This window comes from Brachycentrus maculatus, unplaced genomic scaffold, assembly GCF_059751285.1.
Source record: "Brachycentrus maculatus isolate JH-2025_06_01 unplaced genomic scaffold, ASM5975128v1 h1tg000369l, whole genome shotgun sequence".
NCBI classification, from domain to species: Eukaryota; Metazoa; Arthropoda; class Insecta; order Trichoptera; family Brachycentridae; genus Brachycentrus; species Brachycentrus maculatus.
The window spans coordinates 234,658-257,215 of record NW_028281118.1 but is presented as its reverse complement, the minus strand read 5'-3'; the positions used below and the strand labels follow the sequence as shown (position 1 = coordinate 257,215).

Below are 22,558 nucleotides of genomic sequence, written 5' to 3'. Positions count from 1 at the left end.
TATTTTCATATTAGTTTTTGACATCCTAACATATGGAAGTCTGGGAATTTACGGGGCTTACCGTCATAGCCTGGTTTAAGTGATCACTTTACACACGTGTAACATTCACCAATTCTACTCATGATTGATAACCACACCTCTCGAATTCTTAATTTCAAATAAGTTCTATATATATATATATATATATATATATATATATATATATATATATATATATATATATATATATATATATATATATATATATATATATATATATATATATATATATATATATATATATATATATATATATATATATATATATATATATATATATATATATATATATATATATATATATATATATATATATATATATATATATATATATATATATATATATATATATAAATATATTTATATATATATATATATATATATTTATACATATATATATATATATATATATATATATATATATATATATATATATATATATATATATATATATATATATATATATATATATATATATATATATATATATATATATATATATATATATATATATATATATATATATATATATATATATATATATATATATATATATATATATATATATATATATATATATATATATATATATATATATATATATATATATATATATATATATATATATATATATATATATATATATATATATATATATATATATATATATATATATATATATATATATATATATATATATATATATATATATATATATATATATATATATATATATATATATATATATATATATATATATATATATATATATATATATATATATATATATATATATATATATATATATATATATATATATATATATATATATATATATATATATATATATATATATATATATATATATATATATATATATATATATATATATATATATATATATATATATATATATATATATATATATATATATATATATGATCCAATTTCAAACATTGTGCTTGAATCCTTTTATCAGAGATACTCCAGATTTGTGAACAAGTATTTAGACACGCTCAAAATGTTGAAAATTGTCATCTTCATTCAGTGATTCGGCAGTTTTGTGGTTATATCTATTCATTTTTAATTTGAGTTTTACTTGGTAAACATCACCAATTCTTAAAATCTATTGTAACACGTGTTTTGATGCATTTCGCATCATTTTCAAACACAAATACAGGGTTTATACGCTGTTTATAAGTTCATACCGTGTTGAAAATGATGCAAAATGCATCAAAAGACGAGTCATAGATTTTTAGATTTAGTGGTATTTACCAAGTTAAATTTAAATTAATATTGTTTTGTTTCTTCACTGTAATTCTGATCTGAAATTAAAATGTGGTGAGTATGTAAAGAGCGTTTCTTCAGGGTATTTTTTTTCAATTTTACCATGTGTCAGGAGGGGTGTCAGGAGGGGTGATGTTTTGAAACGGATAGCAAAGGATCTTGGACTTTTCCCTGAAGGGAGCTGGAGGATTCTGGGTGAGGGATGTGGTACGAGAGTTGTCAAGAAATACAAAGCTATGTGAAATAACAACACGTGAAGTACTGACGGCGAAACGAAGATGAAATAAAACAATTTAAGAGTAGAAATTACAGCTTTTTTAATATGTCATAATGATATTTTTTTTATTTATAATCATTAAATATTTAATGGACCGGAAAAATAAGAGTGGTAAGTTGTTCCGAGAAGTAGACAGATAAGTTAATCGCCAACATAGTACGGCACCGGAAGAAGATGATGATTCACTAAAAGCATGAAACATACATGTATATGAGGGTAGGTAGGTGCATACATACTGAATGTTTCGATTTTTAATTTAAAATTCTACCAAGGGCGTTTTATTTTTCATATCTGTAAAAATCATCAAAATGTACATACAATATTTGGAATTACCAGTTTATATGTGTAATGAAAAAAATTTAAGAAATATTTGCATGGTTAGATTAGTTTTTGTTAGATCAGATAAGTTCTCAATAATTTAGTATTATATATCAAAAATATAAATGAAAATAAACTGGAATTCTTTTTATCTAAGGCGGTATTTATCGTTTTAAGTGCGAAGTATACGAAAAGAATTTTGATTTCTAAAGTCATTAAATATCAACTACTGTGGAGTTTATTTTTTACGTTTCAATGGCTTTTTAAACACCGGAAGTGAGTAAAAAGTATGGACCATTAAATAAAACTTTTGTGCAAATGAAATGACCGACGCCATTCGGCGTCGTAACTTCTACAATGAATAAAGATGAATGAGCTTTAACCTATTAAGTTCGACGGGTGAATTGAGATTTTATTGAGTTTTGAACGGTAAATTATGGAATACGTTGGTTTATATTATGACGTTCATTAAATTGACCCCGCGGCGCCGGTGACGTCTTGATAATGTGACGCACAGGGCAGGGGTGGAAAAGTACCCCATTACGTTATAGATCTCATGTTGTTCACGAAATGTTGATTCATTCAAACTTTAAACCAAATTTTTAATATCTTTAGATATTGATTAAATTATATTTGTTTAAAATAATCAATTAAACTCAAAGTTATTTTTAAAAATTAATAACTTGTATAATACCACGTATTGAGTCTTATTTTATTACATACGACTAGTTTTGAAAAAAAAGTTGTTTTCATAGACAGGTGAATAATAACACGATTTTTTAAATCAGGTCAAACATATAGAGGTTGGTAGGGAAATAAATTGAGGGGGGTTAGGGGGTGGGACTTTTTGTAACGGAAACATTTGGATTATATATAATAATGGTGAAGTACATTTTGATTAATGTTTTATCAGAATTAAAATTTTAATGTTTTAAAAAAAATCTAAGCACAAATTAAATTAAATGAAAATTGATAAAATAACAATTGTATTTTATTTGTTATTTTGTGTTCCGAATGTATTTAGAGAATTTGTTTCAAACACACGGCACTGTGTTTCATTTCAGAAGTCTCTCTTAAATAATATTTCACTGTGTACCGTTGAAATAAATACATTATACCGTTTCCAAAATATTAAACCCTTATATTTCCGCTATCCCAATTATGCAACGCGTAACATACATAAACATTTTTCCCGATTCCCGATTATTTTTGTAAACGTCCCTTAGTTTTATATTAGGATGGCTGTATTCTGACTTTCCCGAGCATTTTTATTATTTTACTCCGCAGTGACAATATTTTAAAGAGAAAAATAAAACGAATTAGTATTTCAGCGACGTTCGTTATTTGACATTAAGTATTTTTAAAACGCTCTTCCGTTTTGTTTATTTTCGCAGTTTTATTTCAGGCCACGTTTTTGCAAAACAATTAGTATTCCGAGGCAGTTGCAGTTGTTAGTTAAACTAGACTTAGGACCTACATAGATATATGCTACGGTTTGTTGCAGATAGAACACGATACACTACCGGTCAGCTCTCAGGAGACTCTGGCATCCCATTTCCGCCTGCCACTAAACACTACCGGCCATTTGCTTCCGGTAAACCTTCATAAAACACCAAGCCACATTCATCTTCACATCTCATTGTCTTTACCTGCAGCTTTCTTCCTCAATCTATCACCATTTATTGTCATTTCTTTTTAGTTTAAAAGCGACAATACTGAGAAGTGTCTCTTTGTGAATCTATAACATTTACCGTGATTAATGTGGGGCTCGTACACTTTTGCGATAGCAAGTATGTAACTCCAAATGCTCTTGTCATAACTGCCAAAATATTTTCTCATCTGCTGTTTCTCCTACATTTCTTATAATATATAGTGGTATAGTTATCAAAATCATGCTTCTTCTTTTGCGTCATCTCTTTTCTTTAAAATTTATCCCATTCTTAGATTTAATAACAACTTGCATTTTATATAATCAATGATGGAATTATCATCGTGTCATTGTGATTTAGTGCCCTATTCACCACTTAAGCAGTATGATATTTAATTATATAAATGCTGTACTGAAAAGTTAAAGTATTAAAATAAAACACTTGTATTATCACTAGTTGATAAAAACATTTGTAGGTCTCGAAACTAGTCATGTTATAACATTAATTACCTACTTCAAAAGTGGTATTAACAAGTGTTTATTATCATGTTTAAATCATTATGTTATTCTATAAAGCGAATGCCAAATTTAGTAAATAAAAGAGTAAAAAAACCCTTAATATTTATTTTTGAATCGAAGAAGGCGAACCCTTACGCGACACGAAACCAATTAACAACGAAGGCGGATTATCAGTCTACATATTAATTTATTTGTCAAGGTAAAATAATGTTTATTCATGATTTCACATTGAAAACCATCTTAGTAGGAAGTACGAAATAGTAGCAATTGGATTTCGTTGCAGAATAATAATAATTAGGTTAAAAAATGTATACAACGTATGAAAACATATCGATTTTGTAAACACAGAGCGACCTTAAAATTTTAACGATAGAATAAAAGAGAAGTTACATTTTTCCATTAAGATTTTAGTATTTAATGGATTTAAATACAACATTTAGTAAAAAATTCAAAACATATATTATGTACGATGAATGGGTTCGGATCAATGTGAATAAAGTGAATACTAATTGGTAGTTAACAGGCTTGAGTGAATAATTCCAATTTGAAATGTGGTTTCCTTAAATTTTGGACTAGATTTATATTAATTGGGTTTCGGGTCAGTAAGTTACGCGGTAATTGCGTTTTGAAATAAAGGATTCGTTTAATATGCGAAATTTATTCAATTTAAAGCGTGTTACATTTTATGATATTTTACATGATCTACTAAAGCTGGATATCTGCTGTATAGAAATGGGAAATCCCATATTCGAGAATCAATTGTTTGACAAAAGTATGAGACTTAATCTTAAGCTTTAATGATTTCGAAACTTATATTCTATGAACACTTTCTACGCAAACTATCGTAAATGACATTTAGATAATGATCGTTTTATTTAAGTAAATCTGTTCGACACATGACCCGGAAAAATCGTACCCTTTCTAGTGATATAAGGACACTCTACAGAACGTTCCAGAATATATGTACGAGACTTCCAAATCAAGCGTATATTTATTTTGAGAAGATTTAGTTTTGTTTACCAATCTGGTGTTTATGATGATTTCCAAGAAAAGGGTCGGTATATGATCTGATAAAATTTGTCTAGTCACCGTCAAAACATCGCTTGAAGAGATCATCTCCCCTACTTTTTGACCATTTCAACCATTTCAACTGTACATTTACATACTTTATTCTGTACGTAGATTCTTAAACATGGTTTATTTCATATTATTTTTTGACATCTCATCAAAGATGAAGAAGAATATGGAAGTCTGGGCATTTACGGGGCTTACGACCGTCATAGGCTGGTTTGAGTGATCACTTTACACACGTGTAACATTCACCAATTCTACCCATTATTGACAACCACACTACTCAAATTCTTGGAAGTTCTATATATATATGAACCAATTTAGAAACCTTGTTCATGAATCACTAAAACTTCACTAGAGACATCTATTGAAGCCCATTACATTATCGTAAGCCCCGTAAATGCCCAGACTTCCATATTCTTCTTCATCTTTGATGAGATGTCAAAAAATAATATGAAAATAACTCCTGTAATTGGAGATAATCCAGATTTTGTGAACAAGTATTTGGACACACTCAAAATGTTGTAAATGGTTTATTTCTATGTCAATCTCTAAACCAATAGTTTTATTGATGAAATATTTTTCATATATATCGTCTATGAAACTATATATTATATGTATCCATTAATATTCACGAAGAACTTAGATTAAATCAAGACTTATACTTTTTATTGATTTGGCATTAACTTTGTAGAATGACATGTTGATTATAAAAAAAACGCATTAGACCACTAATTGAGTTTTATTTCACATGACTAGTTTCGAAAACTACAGATGTTTTCATCGACAGTTGATCACAAAAACTTTCGAGCAAAAAATCATTCAGGTATTGATAGAGGTGGGTGGGGTAAAAAGTAGAGGGGGATTAAGGGTGGAACTTGGTTTAATGGGAACATAGACAATATTAGTGATGAATTTTGGGAGAGCAAATTATTAAATAATACCTGAAAGATTTTTTGTCCGTTGATGAAATCAAGACTTGGTCAGAGACACGCTCACTTCTTTCAACAACGTCAAACATCAAAAAACTTGATTATTCAGGAGATCATTTTTAAAGTTTAAAAATATAATTGAATGTATTAAAAATAAAGCCACTTATTGAACTTTTGACTGTACAACAGATATTTTTAGGTAAAACCTGAATATTTTTTCTCCATTTGAAAAGTACTTAATATATTTAAAATAAATAATAAAACAATACATTTTCTTTGAAATTGAAGAACAACACTTTCTGCCTTGTAGCGGGTAAATATTAAGTTAAAAATATGCCGCTTTTGCTGGGATAAAGTACATTTTTAGGCATTCCGAAAACATGCACAACTGAAAAAAGGCGATTTTCGATATATGACGTTGTTGAAAGGAGTGAGCGACATGTCAACTTGATTTACCCCACATAATAATACCTTTTTCAATAAATATCGTGGGGACTGTTAATTCAAGACTTTTCTTCAATTAATGGGTTTATGCACTGCATTATGATTCTGATAAATAACAGTAATTTATTCTTGTTCATTGTGACTTGGTCAACGGAAGGGATGATTGATCCATGAACTGAATATCTTATCAATTTTTCTTTTAATGATTTGCAGGAGGAAGTATTGAAAATTGTCGGATAGGTACTTTGGTCCATGAATGAATTTCTTGAGGAAATTTTAATGATTTCATACTCTGATTTCATTTTTTGAAACTTATGTTTAAAATAATTTTTCAAAACTAATATTTCTTGATTTCTACTCTCTTGCCTTTTTATTTATCGATTAAAGACGTATGAAATAAATGCATATGCCATGAAATATGTAAAAAAATGTGTAAATGTAAAAAAACTATTCACGATAATAATTTATTATTATTATTTTTTTGAAATCTAAGTTTAAAAATAAATCATTTTTCAGTGGAGGTTTAAAAAAAATATCTATTAAAACGTGTTTGAAAATGTTATTATAATATTATTTAAAAAAAATTGTCACTATTACGATATGTATCACTTGATAGTTTTGTTATTTCGAAGGAATTGTAAACAATGTTATCTATGAGTTATTATAAAACGTGATGTTTTTTTTAACATTTGAAGGACAAAATGTCAAACACATTGAAGAATAATATTCATAAATATTAAAAAAAATTCACAAATCGTGAAAACAGAAAAATATCCATAGAAAAAAAGCCTTAAGGCTTGGAGAAGTTTGAACCTACAACACCTACAAATTGAGGTTTGTGTAATATATACCTACATATGGATATTATATTGTAAAACTCTGCGTACGGCGCCAATCAAACTTTTGGGAATTCAAAAGAATTTTACAAACGAATTTCTCTTCCCGACGTTATTCTTCTCGTTACGAAAAATCATATTATTCGAATATCTTTATACCCAGTTGTTCTTTGTACTTACATTTTTGTATACGTCTTTCATCATTATAAATATTATATAACATAATAAATATATTTTGAAAGCAAGTGAATGTTAACAAAACACAAATAATGACAAATATGGTCCTCGTCAAAAAGGTGTCCATTGATAACCGGAAAATTGAGGAAGTAAATGAGTATTAGTATCTCGACCATAACATCCTGATTGCTCGAGACAGCAAAACTGCCAAGCTTCAAATACAGATATGCCTCGAATGGGCAGCCTTCAGAAAAAAAATGACTACAATATCCCCCAAAGCCTTAAACGAAAAACGTACGATCAATGTATGCTCCCAGTAATGACATATGGTGTAGAAACATTTACGCTAACTAAACCAACTAAAGAAAACTCATGGTAGCGCAAAGAAAAGCATGAACAGTTTATGTTAAAATAAAGGTTCACGGATCGAATAAAAAACACCGAAGTTCATAGAAAATCCAGCATTACAGATGTAGTTGAGAGGGTGGATATGTTAAAATGGTCATTTGAGGAACGTGTTGTCAGATTAAAAGACCAAAGGTGGATCGAAAAGGTAATTAAGTGGAGACGAGGTCTCCCGTGAAGATAAAAGAAGCAGAGCGAGACCTTCCAGACAATAGTCTGACGATCTGATGATCTGAAAAGAGTTGCTGGAAATTGGTTGCAGAAGGCATAAGGCAGGGATATTTAGAAGAGCATGGGGGAAGCCTATGCCCAGCTGTGGACTAATATGGCTGTATAAGTAAGTATGAATTTACAGCCCTTTGAGTGTATCTAAATAGTAACAAAAATCAAATTTTTCTCAACACAGGAGTTATTTTTTCCATTTTGACATCTCAAAATATAAGAAGAATATGGAAGTCATATGTACTTTGACATGAGATTGATCAATATATCTAAGAGTTCCAAAAATTTGAGTTGTGTGGTTGTCAATCGTGGGTAGAATGGCGAATGTTGCACGTGTGTAAAGTTATCATTTAACCAGACTATAACAGATCATAAGCCCTGTAAATATCCACACTTTCATATTCTTCATATGGTTGTGGTCCCGTAGTTATTGTCTCGGACTCTTGAGTCAAATTTTTTGGTTCGAACCCACTCTACCACAATTTGATACTTATTTCTAATAATAAGCCGTTTAGGCTCACAGAAAAAGTATGAAATAGAAGTATTTTGTTAATAAATAAATATTAAATAATAATATATATTGAGATGTCAAATATTAGGTGTGAATAGTTTAAAGCATCCAAATATAAGTATGGTTTTACGCACAGTGAATAATTAATTATATATTTTTTTTATCAAAGGCTTCCTTAATGAGGTATCATGGAATAACAACCTATGTTTTTCTCTCACATATTTAAGATATTCAATAAAAGCTCCTACGAACGGATTGAGAAAATCTAATCTGATTTAAAGAGGAGTTTGAGAAGTCGGGCAAAAGAAAATACATCAAAGGGATGTAATTTTTCACATGACAATGGATGGTCCGTTCCCAGCTCAGCCATTTGCTTCTTTAATAGTTTAGGGAATGTTTATTTATACCATGTTTCAGTCCTGAAGGCACTGTATTACAGATATGGCAACTACAAAGCTTTGTACTTCGTTACACAGTCAGATATCATTACACAGCAGCCCCCACGTCGTTGTGTTTGTACACATTATGTACGTTATACTCGTAATATACGTGAACGTTATGCTTCAGAATAATATGAGGGCTGAGTGTCGTGGAGCCGTACGAGCTACATACAACTTTTATTAGTTCGCTAACGAACAGCTTCAATGAGCGAATTTTTGTTTACAAGAAACAACACGTTAATGTGATTTTGTTACGGGTTATGGAATGCGGCCTATATAATTTTATTAGTTTTTAAAAACTTATGTATCAACATTTATCTTAATTATCCCCTTTTCACCACTTCTTGTTTAAGTTTTTTCCTTTAATTCTACTATTTAATAGCTTTTTTACTCTTTATTTTGCTTTCCTACATATTTTTAGTTAAAATTGAATACAATTACCCTCATACTATGGATAAAAATGTAATGCATTTAAAAAAAATCATACTAGATGTATAAAATATATTAATATACCATGAACTATGTATAAAAAAAGATTCGCAATAATTTATTTCCTCATAAAACACATATTTACAAAACTAAATTTACGAAAATGTGTCTTAGCTGGGTTGTACCCTGCCTAGGGCACATTTTACAATCCGTATATATTGCGTTATTTGTCTTTTTACACATAGTGTCGTCATTTAATGAATTTATGGGTAATGAAACGGGCGAGACAGGTTTATTACTTAATACTCAACGTTTCTTTGATAAAACGTGGTATATGTATGTTTATTTTATTTTATGTGTTGCAGTGTTTTTGAAGTTGTGATTCTATGTTTATTTTAATAAAGTGTGTTGCTTTAATATAGTAATTGCTGATAATTCAGTTCATAGTTATGTAATATAAATGTAAGAGTAAAAGAACTCTCATATTTATTTTCACACCCTTGGGAATCGAACCCGGAATATCCAGCATGTGCTAACTACAACATCATAGAGCCCAACAAAAATGTTTGAAAGAAAGGGAATTTCAAAGTCAAATAATGGAAAACTGGTAAAAAACTTTTTTACAGGAGTATTAAAATTTAATGGATTCAACTTTTCAAGAAAAAATTAGCAGTAATTTTTTTCTTGTGAAATCATGTTGCTAATTATTTGTGGATTTGATTTATTTTAATTTTTTTATTTACGTTAAGGGTTTTCAAATAAACCTTTTTTTAATATTTAGACAACCGTATTTACGAGTATGTGAAAAATTAAAGAAGATACAGTAGAATCCCGGAAAGCCAAAATTCCGGGAAGATTTTTTACGGGAAGATAGAGAAACATTTACAAAAAACTCGCAAATATTGAAAAACAAATTTACTATTGTAAAACATAAAATTATTATAAAATATATGCTACCTAATTTTTTTTAAAAATTATTGTAAAGTTATTAAGTGTACAGTATTGTACCTGTATGTCTACTTAAATACTTTAATATTAGATTGAAATGTAAAACGTGAAACGTAAAAGGCGCGTAGAACGTAACTACTGTAGTGTAAAATACTATGTTTGTACTGTATTACAAAATGTTTAGCTAATCCGAACTTTTTCAAATCCAAAAAGACCCAATTACTTCCGATTTCCGGGGTTCCACTCTTAATGGTTAAAAAAATTATAATATGTAAAGTACGGAAACATATTTAAAGTAAATATTATATAAATATATTGTTTCATTGTCCCTAATAGCTAACAGTAGTTAACCTTTTTTAAATCTAGGTACTATTGTAAACATAAGTGGCATTGTAAAATGGGTCGTGGAAGTCCCTTTATTTAAGTGAATTAAAAGGTACCTTTCCACCCTCAAAAATCACCTTTCCATTAAAAGAATGAAAAACGCCACGTTGTTTGCTGTACGTAAGAAAGTGGCTGAAATTAATTTGGCCGTAATCGTTACATAAAAGGACCTTTTAAATTTGAGGTTGTTGTGTGACAGAGAGAGTTTATATACAATACTTTATATACAATATATATAATAATACTTTGAAGCTTACAAAGCCGCATTGCGTATAGAAAGTGTAAGTGTAATATAAAGCTGTGATTTTTTATTAAAAAAAAAGAAGTATTTACATCGTTTACATCCCAGATTATAACTACTACTACTATTGACCCTTGCCTCCACCCAATGGTGCATATAACACTGCATTTGATTCAATATTAATTAAATTAAATTAAATTAAATTTATTCAATAGTTGACATATATATGACAAACTTACATTAAAGGCGTATTTATTAATAACATAAATTACAAAGCAAATAAAGGACAATAATAACGATAAAGATAACAATTTGCAAATAAATAAATTGTTTAATTTGTAGAATAATCCCGCTTCGTAAAACCCCCTCAGAGACATGGAACAAATCAATATCCGTCGTGATATTGTTCAGCATAGCGGTAGCTCTTCCTACAGGCTTAACCATCGACAGGTAATTTTATCGTTTGTTACATGAAGGTAAGGTGATTAGTCCTGCATTTCATGTACCAGTTCAGGGTAACATTAAATAAATATTGGAATGGAATAAAGCCTAACCTAACCTTACCATTAAACTATGGAGACGGATAGCATATTTAACACAATGTATTGAATGTAAAGTAATAGGTAAGTTACTAATAGGAGGAGACGAAGACCAAGGAAAACTTGGCATCATCAAATATGTCAAATACTTGAAAGCGGTTAGGTCAAGAGTCGGAATAACCGGCGGGTATGTGTAGGGAGGTGACTGAATGTGGAACAGGCGAAGAATGTTTGCAAAGTCAAGATTTTTTGACCCTCAACTCCTGTTCATCCTTCACGTATTTCGAATTAAAAAAATATATATAAATATATTTTTTTGTAAATTTTGTTGAAAAAAAAATACCCCATTGAAACATAGTGAAAAGTATCGCTATAAAGAAATCTACAAAAAAAAACAATTTCAGATTTTCTAAACAGCAACATTTCATATAAAAATTGAATATAATTATATATTTTTTTTAATGTTAATGTTTTTTCTAACAGTTGAACATTGAAAAAAAAATGGGATGAAATTATAATTATTTTTTTTATAGCTGAAAAAAATTTATAAATTCATCTGGAGAAATTAAAAGAATTTTAAATTACATGTTTGAATGATTTCCTTTCATTTTGGTAAAAATATTTTGTTAAATATAAATAATTCTTGCTGTGGTTTTTTCGAATCTTTATAATTAAAAATACTAAAAAATCATACAACGCCTCTGATATTTTTTAATTATTGAAGAGTAACGAAGCATAAAAGGCTGATCCTTGAAAAATCTAATCCCGAAAGGATTTAATGGGACGCCATTTAATAAATATTTAAAGAAAAGAGTAAAATGTAAAAATATAAAAAAAGGTTTTTAATAAAGTAAAGCTTCATTGAAACAATTTTTGATGTTTTTATTCATTTTCAGTAAAAACAAATTAGTTTGATTGAAAATGTTATTCATTATTATTAAAACGAAGAAATTCTTCACAGATAATAAATTAGATACAATGAAAAAAATATTTACATAAATTAAGATGAATAATAATCTTTAAAATTGAAATAATTAATAAAATATACATACACACACACATATATATATATATATATATATATATATATATATATATATATATATATATATATATATATATATATATATATATATATATATATATATATATATATATATATATATATATATATATATATATATATGCGGATGTATATTGCAAGAAATACACATTTGTATATTTTATTTTTATATATTGCACACTTTGTTTTTTTTTCCAGTTAACTAAAAAAATACAATAAAACTAGAAAATAAAGTGTCCAAATTGAACAACAAAAATATTGGAAATGTCCTGCTATGAACTAGTCTAACATAAAAGTAACACCCTCCTTATCATTCATCGTTTGTTTTAGACATTAAAAGCATTGTTAACTTTGTGGTATCTAATATAAAACACTCGTTATCATTCATTGTTCACTTTATGTAATGCCACTTAAAAATGGTATTATACAAAGTGAACGATGTATGATTGGAAAAGTATTATTTAATCATACCAACAATGCTTTAATTATACAAAATATGATTTTAAAACAACTACCCATACCATCTCAACCCTTTTTTATGTTAATATATTAATTTAAACGCAATGTCCATTTAGATCCCACATAAATTCAACAATGTGAAATGTACGGCATAGTTTTCCATTTCCATGCGTTATTATTCCTTGTATCTTAGTGGAGTTAAATTGAAAATGATTCAGCTTAAAGTGTGTGATGTGTAAAGGCCCGAGGGTTGATTGATGTGGGGAAAATGTAAATTGATCGACAGGATACAAAGGTGATTTCGTGGTGAAGTATGTATAATGGATTACTGACCAAAGCCCACCAGTGTGACCGGACTACTTCTCTTTCGGTGTTTCAATAATGAAAACCTTCAACACGTCCTAAAATTGTATCCACCTTTTCACCGCTTTGATGCGAATCAACTTTTGGTTCTTTATTGACACAGCTCAAAGTAAATATTTATTGTATTCCTGAAGTGTGTACAGGCGATAAAAGAACACGTTTTCCGCAACGATAAACGTCAAACACTCGCACATGTAATTTAAATTTAACGCCTACTGACAGCAATTTAATAATTTTGAATAAAAAATAAAAATATCGACGCCTGTAACATTCTGCGATAGAACAACATTTAAAGGCGTTTTATTTTTTACAACACCGATATGTAATTTTAACCCTTATGGATTTTAGTGTTTAAATTTTAGTTAGTAAATTTAACATTTTTGACATCTCATCATAGATGAATACAGAGGTTTGGGTATTTACAATGTTTATGACCTGTCACATGCTGAGACAGGTCATAAGCCTTGTTAATACTAAGACTTCTATATTCGTCTATCTTGAGATGTCAAAAATGTAAAAATAACTCCTAAATGAAGAAACCCATAGCCTATGACAGGTCATATGGCTTGTCATTATCCAGACTTCCATATTCATATTCATCTATGTCGAGATGTAAAAAATAAATCCTTATTGGAGAACTCCAGATTTGCGAACAAGTTTTTGTAAATTGAGTGAATTTAGGCAGTGCATTACAATAAAAATTACAATACATAAAAGTTATGGTATGGTCTAAATATGATTTTATATAATATAATTTTACTATAAAAATGGATTGTTGAATTTTAAAAAAATTATGATTTTTTACCCCTGCGTAGTTAGAATTTCGTATAGCCTCTCAGCAGTCTAATAATATCGGTAACGACGAAAGTCTATCACCGTTCAAATAAAATATGTGAGTAAAATACACGTGTGTAAAGTGATAACTTAAAAAATGTATATATATATATATATATATATATATATATATATATATATATATATATATATATATATATATATATATATATATATATATATATATATATATATATATATATATATATATATATATATATATATATATATATATATATATATATATATATATATATATATATATATATATATATATATATATATATATATATATATATTTATATATATATATATATATATATATATATATATATATATATATATATATATAAATTTTTAATTTTTTTTTATATGTTATTCATATTAAAATAAATCTATTTTAGTTTTAAAACAAAACGACCAAAATAATAAGAAATTATAGAATAAACCCTTGGCGTGTCTTTCTCCTCATTATAACATTTTTTGGCAAAACAATTCTTGCTGACATCTGTGTATAGGAGTGCTACTAGAGTCGAGAGGTCTTTCCCTTCAATTTTTGACTGGATCGATATGAAACAGAGGGTTTGTGCTGAGCGAGGCGGGCCAAGTGTAACCTATTAAAGACGGTATAACTTTCTTACTTATACGTCTACTCTTTCAGATAACAAACGTTAAAAATGAATGAGTTTGTATTATTTTTTGACATCTCATCAAAGATGAAGAAGAATATGGAAGTCTGGGCATTTACGGGGCTTACGACCGTCATAGGCTGGTTTAAGTTTTCACTTTACACACGTGTAACATTCACCAATTCTACCCATTATTGACAACCACACTACTCATTCTTGGAAGTTCTATATATATGAACCAATTTAGAAACCTTGTTCATGAATCACTTGGACTTCACTAGAGACATCTATTGGTGAGATGTAAAGAAGCTTTTTATTAAGCAGAAACTCTTATATTAATATGTAATTATTATAATCCAGGTATTAATTAGTATTATAATCCAGGATTCGGATCTCACACACTCAAAATGTTGTAAATAAATTATCTGGTCAAATTATAAGCTTAATAATAAAAATGAAAATGGTATTTTCTGGCGTTTCTCATGTGTGTGATTATAATCCAGGATTCGGATCTCACATACTAATATAAGAGTTTCTGCTTAATAAAAAGCTTCTTTACATCTCACCAATAGATGTCTCTAGTGAAGTCCTAGTGATTCATGAACAAGGTTTCTAAATTGGTTCATATATATAGAACTTCCAAGAATTTGAGTAGTGTGGTTGTCAATAATGGGTAGAATTGGTGAATGTTACACGTGTGTACAGTAATCACTTAAACCAGCCTATGACGGTCGTAAGCCCCGTAAATGCCCAGACTTCCATATTTTTCTACAACTTTGATGAGATGTCAAAAAATAATATGAAAATAACTCCTGTAATTGGAGATAATCCAGATTTTGTGAACAAGTATTTGGACACACTCAAAATGTTGTAAATGAGTTTGTGTTCATTGTATGTATTATACATTCTAATTTTAAATTTTTACACCAATTTTTACACGAACGTGGTCTTGCATGCCCGGATTATGTACTCATTATTAGGTAAAGACTGGCCTTACATTGTTCACAATTAATTATTGGTACCGTAGAATGGGGCTACTTGAACTTTGATGTGTTACTTGAGCCCAGTATAAAAAAATATTTAGATCGTGGTATCGATCGAAGTATTGTGACAATAAGTTTTACCTGTCAGGGAAACAATGAATCATATCGATACGTTCATAATTGTAGACCAAATACAGATTTTTTTTTGTACTGGGCTCAAGTAACACATCAAAGTACAAGTAGCTCCGTTCTACGGTACCTAAGAGAGAATGATTTACAATCACCCAAAAAATTGAGTAGTGTGGTTGTCAATCATGGGTAGAATAATGAATGTTACACGACCATAAAGCGATCACTGAAAACAGCCTATTACGAATCTCATTTAACGGGCACCTAAAGAACATGTGATATAGATCCTTCTCTTCAAGTCGACATTCACACATGGCAGTATCCCGGACATATGTTCTAAACAAATGAAAACTGCAACAGCAGTGGCTTATCCGCATTCTGCATACGGATGTTGTTCCCGAACTTGTTTAGGGTTATCCGGAGAACCATTTCTCATTTACTAAGGGAGATATACGTGTAAAATATAATTTTTTACATTTTATTTGGGTAGAGGTATCCCAATATTTCTGCCATGAGTGAAACTTTCTGACAAATGTGTGCCAAAACGATGCATGATAAATGTTCGAACGGTAAAATGAGGAAAGAATGCAAAGCTGAAATAAGCATTATCGATAAAATTAAGAAAGGTGTGTTGATATGGTTTGTAACGAATGCGCGAGGTCAGAACGGTATAATAAATTTATGAGGAAAATTAAGTTGGAAAAAATAGGAGAGGAAGACCAAGGAAAAACAGTCATTTTGTAAAATAAAACAACTTTGCTTTTAAACACTTTTTTATTTATTGATTTGGCGTTTAATTTGTAGAACTCCATTTTAATTTATTTATTAATTTTAAATCAAACACAGATTTTTTGAGTCTACAAAGCTGTATTTTATTAACAAAAACACATGAAAAATTATATTGTGACAAATTATATTGTATCAAACAAACATTCGTTTGATAATGCCCTAACAAGGCGAAACAATTGTCACAATATAATTTTTTATGTGTTTTTGTTAATAAAATACAACTTAGTAGACTCAAAAAATCTGTGTTTGATTTAAAATTAATACATAAAAAAAACACTTTTTTATTGGTACATTTTTTCTCCAACTGGTTTCGACAAGAACCTTGTCATCATCAAGGTTTAACATGTGCTGTTAAGCCCTGATGATGACAACGTTCTTGTCGAAAACCAGTTAGAGAAAAAATGGACCAATAAAAAAATGGACCAATATATATATATATATATATATATATATATATATATATATATATATATATATATATATATATATATATATATATATATATATATATATAAAATTAAGTGGTTTTATTTAATAAAGCTTATAAAATGTGCCAGAGAGTATTTGCAAAAAACACTCAAGAAAATAAATAAATAAATTAGGCATGATCAGGTATATCAAATACTTAAAAGCTGTTGGGGCAGGAGTCGAAACAATCGGCGGGTATGTACGAGGGGATGGTATCATGATATACGTGAATATGGAAGAGACGAAGAATGCACAGACAGAGTAGTGTGCCGTTCTATTTTCTCTGCCTACTCCTGGGGGTTAGCGGCATGATGGTTACTAAGTTAGCTAATTTTTTTATATTAAAAGCATTGATAACTTCATGGTATGGTAAAAAACAATCTCCTTATCATTCATCGTTCACTTTAGTTAGTTAGTCAGTTAGATAGAAATTGATGGTGTCCGGTTGTGGTCCCGTGGTTAGTGTCGCAGACTCTTAAGTCAGAATATCTCAGTTCGAACCCACTCTACCACAATTTGATACCTATTTCAAATAATGAGCCACTTAGGCTCACAGAAATAATTTGAAATTGAAATATTTACGTGAATAATAAATATACAAATTGTACTCTTTTTTTTAATGTTTAAATTTGATAGAAAAGTATGTATGCTTACCTTGACACATGAATGTAGCGGTACAACCCCTTGGTCCTGGGCACACACCGTCAGCCAAAAATGATCCTGGCTCTCGGTATCCAATACTGCCAATGTTCGGATTTGGCCTGGAATAAATAAAAAAAGTCCGTTTATTGAGAGACCTAAAAGTTCCAGTTTGGATTTGCATAAAGCCCCCTAATGGAATCGCAGAAGGGGAGGTTTGCAATTATTTTTAAAGTGTATTTTGATAGAGGTGGGATCAGCAAAAGCTTCCCCGAGTAAGCAAAATAAACACAATATTATAAATTTATGAAGCGTAATTGTTGTCTTTAATGTATTTACACTAGCGTTGTTATTTGCTCAACATGTTTTGTTGAACAAAAATAATAACGCAATAAAGTATTCGTAATCCAAACATTTATTTGAAACTTTACACTGAAAATAATGTTCAAATTCTATTTCGTGGAAAATTATTCGACCGTTTAGAAAACTAGTATAACTTGCTAATTTATCAGATGTAATAATTTGCTTCGAATTAAATTTCACAAATGGATATTAATGTTACATTCTAATGTTTTTATAACAGAACCAACACCCGGCTAAAAGTTGCTCTGACTCAGTCTAGCCAAATGCAAAAGAATAAAAAGATATTTATATTTCTAATAAGTTTAATTTCAAAATACTTGTCAGTATAAAATATTTCAGGAGCCATCAATAATCACGCTGTCTGACATGGCTGTCATGAATAAAATGTATTACATGGTTAACTGCGACATTCAACACAAGGTGCTGCTACTGCTGTCAAAAAACGATGTTTTAAAAAAACCGCATTTTTTCTCTAGCAGTTAAAAATATAAGTGTATTCGAACGTTACTTCAATGAAATTGTGAATAACTTTAGGAAATTTAAGATCCAAAGCAAACGAACATTTTACATTGTGTCGGGTTATGGTCCCGTGGTTAGTGCGCGGACCCTCGAGTCCCGAACCCGCTCTACCACAATTTGATACCTATTTCTAATAATGAGCCGCTCAGGCTCATAGAAAAAGTATGGAAATTGGAATATTTGTGTAAACAGTAAAAACACAAATAAAAATGTAAATATATATATATGTATATATATATATATATATATATATATATATATATATATATATATATATATATATATATATATATATATATATATATATATATATATATATATATATATATATATATATATATATATATGTAAATATATAAACATTTCATTAAAATTATTTAGTAAAGGCATATTAAGCGGAAACAATACCTAATATTTTTTCTGACAAGATATTATAAATTACATTTAACGATAATACTATTCTTTCCGAGACCCAACGTCATAAGAATTTACCCCAACACATAATACACATGGACGTATCGCTTGTATACGGAGCGTTAAAAACTTACGTTTATTGAAATGTTATCACCCCTGAGGTATTGTGAAAATAATATAAATACATGTGTTTATTATCTTAGCTCCAATGACATAGAAATACTAGGGTAGCCCATTGTCATGCGGTTACTCCTACACGACTAGATAATAAAGCTAAATACAAATGTTCCTGAGACTTATTAATGGCCATAATTACATCACTATTTCAAACTTCTAATAAAATGTTACGTAATATTTTATACAAAAGGTATTTAATATAGCTTTGGAATACGGTGATATTAAAAAAATATCAAAATATTTTAACTGTTTAAATAATTTCTCACAAATTCTGATTACAATTAAAATTTGTTTATTATAGAAATACTGTTTTATAAAAATTATTATAAAACTAAAACACTGGTATAAGACAATTTTTTGAGTTTATTAATGTTAACACGACTAGCTTCGAGAAACACAGACGTTCTCATCAATTGGTGAAAATATAAACTGTTTCACCTGTTGATGAGAACATCTATCGAGCTTACCTTGTGAAAATCCCCTTTATTTTTTCAAAGTATAATTTATATTGCCTTGTGACTTTAAACTTCTGAAAAAGTATAATTTATACTTTTTCAGAAGTATAATTTATATGCATAAATCTGATAAAAAATACAATATTTTATCCGAACATTCTTTCCTCAATGGTGTTTGAAAAAAGATGATACAAAGATATTATGTATTATCACAATAAAATCAGTTTACTTAAATTATGTACTTCATCCATTTCCAAAGACAGGTATAACAGAATTTGTTGCGGGCTCCACAAACTAAGACCTAGAGGCTCGTTAACATCCGAAAATACTGAAATGCTTCCCCAGAGACGCCCTAAACCAGGTGGCCTCGGCGGCTAAGTGCAGATGGTAAGTAACATGGGAGCAATAATGGATGAATAGCCCAGATGTTTACCAAAAATCCAATGGAAAGTGTGGCTCTCTGCTGACCGAAAATAAAGGACAATCTATACGAAAATCTTTGAGGTTTTTAATCAAAAGTTAGGATGGTATTATATCAACAGTATAAAAAGAAAAACCAGACAAACGGCGTCTTTTATTTTACTTGTAAAAAGTTAATTCAAACAATAATAATAAATATATATGTATGTATATATGTATATATATATATATATATATATATATATATACATATATATATATATATACATATATATTTATATATATATATATATATATATATATATATATATATATATATATATATATATATATATATATATATATATATATATATATATATATATATATATATATATATATATATATATATATATATATATATATATATATATATATATATATATATATATATATATATATATATATATATATATATATATATATATATATATATATATATATATATCAAAAGTATATGATTTCTTACATGTAAACGTTTTTAAATTGATTTGGCAGTCACTTTGTGGTAATATGTATCTATTTTTTATGCAAGTTATAGTTGGTAAATACCACTTACTCTTAAAATTAATTATATGACAATGACTTAAGCCACTCCCTATGGTCGTATTATGTATGTTTCCACTGATAAAAAAAAATAGTACCAAAATGAAACAGCTACTACCCCTTCAACGTTATAAAGACACAACTCTAAAATTTAGACCTAGCTTCCCAAACGGTGTTTGAAAATGGTGCGGAATGCATCATTTTCAAACATGTGTCACAACACATTTTAAGAAATAGTGGTAATTACCAAGTAAAACTTTAATAAAAAACGTAAACTAAGTTACACTTCATCTGTTTCATCCTATATCTTTAAAAAAAAATATTACTCAATCAACAATAGAACCAAGGGTAGTAATTTAGACATATTTCCTACACACATAGCTCTAAAACTATTTATGAAAATTTAGAAAAACGGTAACGTCGCCGGTGGCGTTAAAAAAACCGTTTTATGATAATGGGTAAATAAAAGCTCTTATATTTAGGTCACATTTTTATTGTGTGGCAAGAAACATGGGTTGAGATAATAAGGGGAACTTCACCCGCAATTAGCTAAAGCGAACTGAAATAATGATGCTATAAATATTAGGGGCGCTTAACCCCGAACTTTGACACTAACTTGGTCTAATGCACCACTTACTAAATATGTTGACACTCAAAATATTTACATAAATCTAATATTGAATTTTATATGTAAGGGGTGAATTTTAATGACTTGTTAAGATCACGCGAGAATTCGTGGACAAAAATATAAGTATGTCAAACATATTTAAAAAAAAAAAAGTCAGTCCGAATTAACCAAAATTGAACACATTTTGAATACTTATTTATATATCGGTAGTGTAAAGGCAAAGGCGTATATCTGTCTCAGACCAAATTTTACAGGTGAGAAAAAACAAACTTGTGAAATTGAATAACTCATTTGTTTTATGTATTTATATATGTACATATCTCAATAAAACTAAATAAGTATTGCAACTACATCAACATCCTTTTTCCTAATTATGGAATACACTATTTTAGACATTTTGTGGAACAAACTTAGAACATGAAAAAATTGACAGATATACCCCTTTGCCTTTACACTGCCGATATGCAGAAACATTTTTTTGTTTTTATACAATATTGGATTATATTTGCTAAATAACTAATAAATATGAAATAAACATTTTTTTGTTTTTATACAATATTGGATTATATTTGCTAAATAACTAATAAATATGAATAACGAATCATTAATAACTAACTAACTAACTAACTAATCATCATACCGGTAGGCAGAGAATTGAACGCCTCGTCACTCCTAAACATCGCCTCTTCTACATTCATGCATCTCCTTATACCCGGCTATTATTCAGACTTCTGATTTGATCACTTTCAAGTATTTTAAATACTTGATCATGCTGTGTTTTATTTATCAAAAAACAAAAGATGTTTGGTACAATGAAATTCTTGATATTGTGATATATAATATGCATATAACATAATTAAACAATGTTTGCAAATTTTAAGCTTAAACTTTTGAAAAACGAAGTAGTCTGCAAACACTAATAAACGTCTAGGATATTTTCCGAAACGAATTGAAAAGAAGAAATATTTGAGTGG

The 22,558-nt window shown here is 28.4% G+C and overlaps 1 pseudogene across 1 annotated transcript in view; it reads right to left on the bottom strand.

Moving 5' to 3' along the window:
• LOC148303420 (fat-like cadherin-related tumor suppressor homolog) overlaps positions 1-22,558 on the bottom strand; it is a 253,885-nt pseudogene that overhangs the window by 48,025 nt on the left and 183,302 nt on the right. Inside the window, exon 4 of the transcript XR_015838491.1 lies at positions 18,039-18,145. The product of XR_015838491.1 is annotated as a fat-like cadherin-related tumor suppressor homolog (transcript). The remainder of the gene's footprint in view (positions 1-18,038; positions 18,146-22,558) is intronic.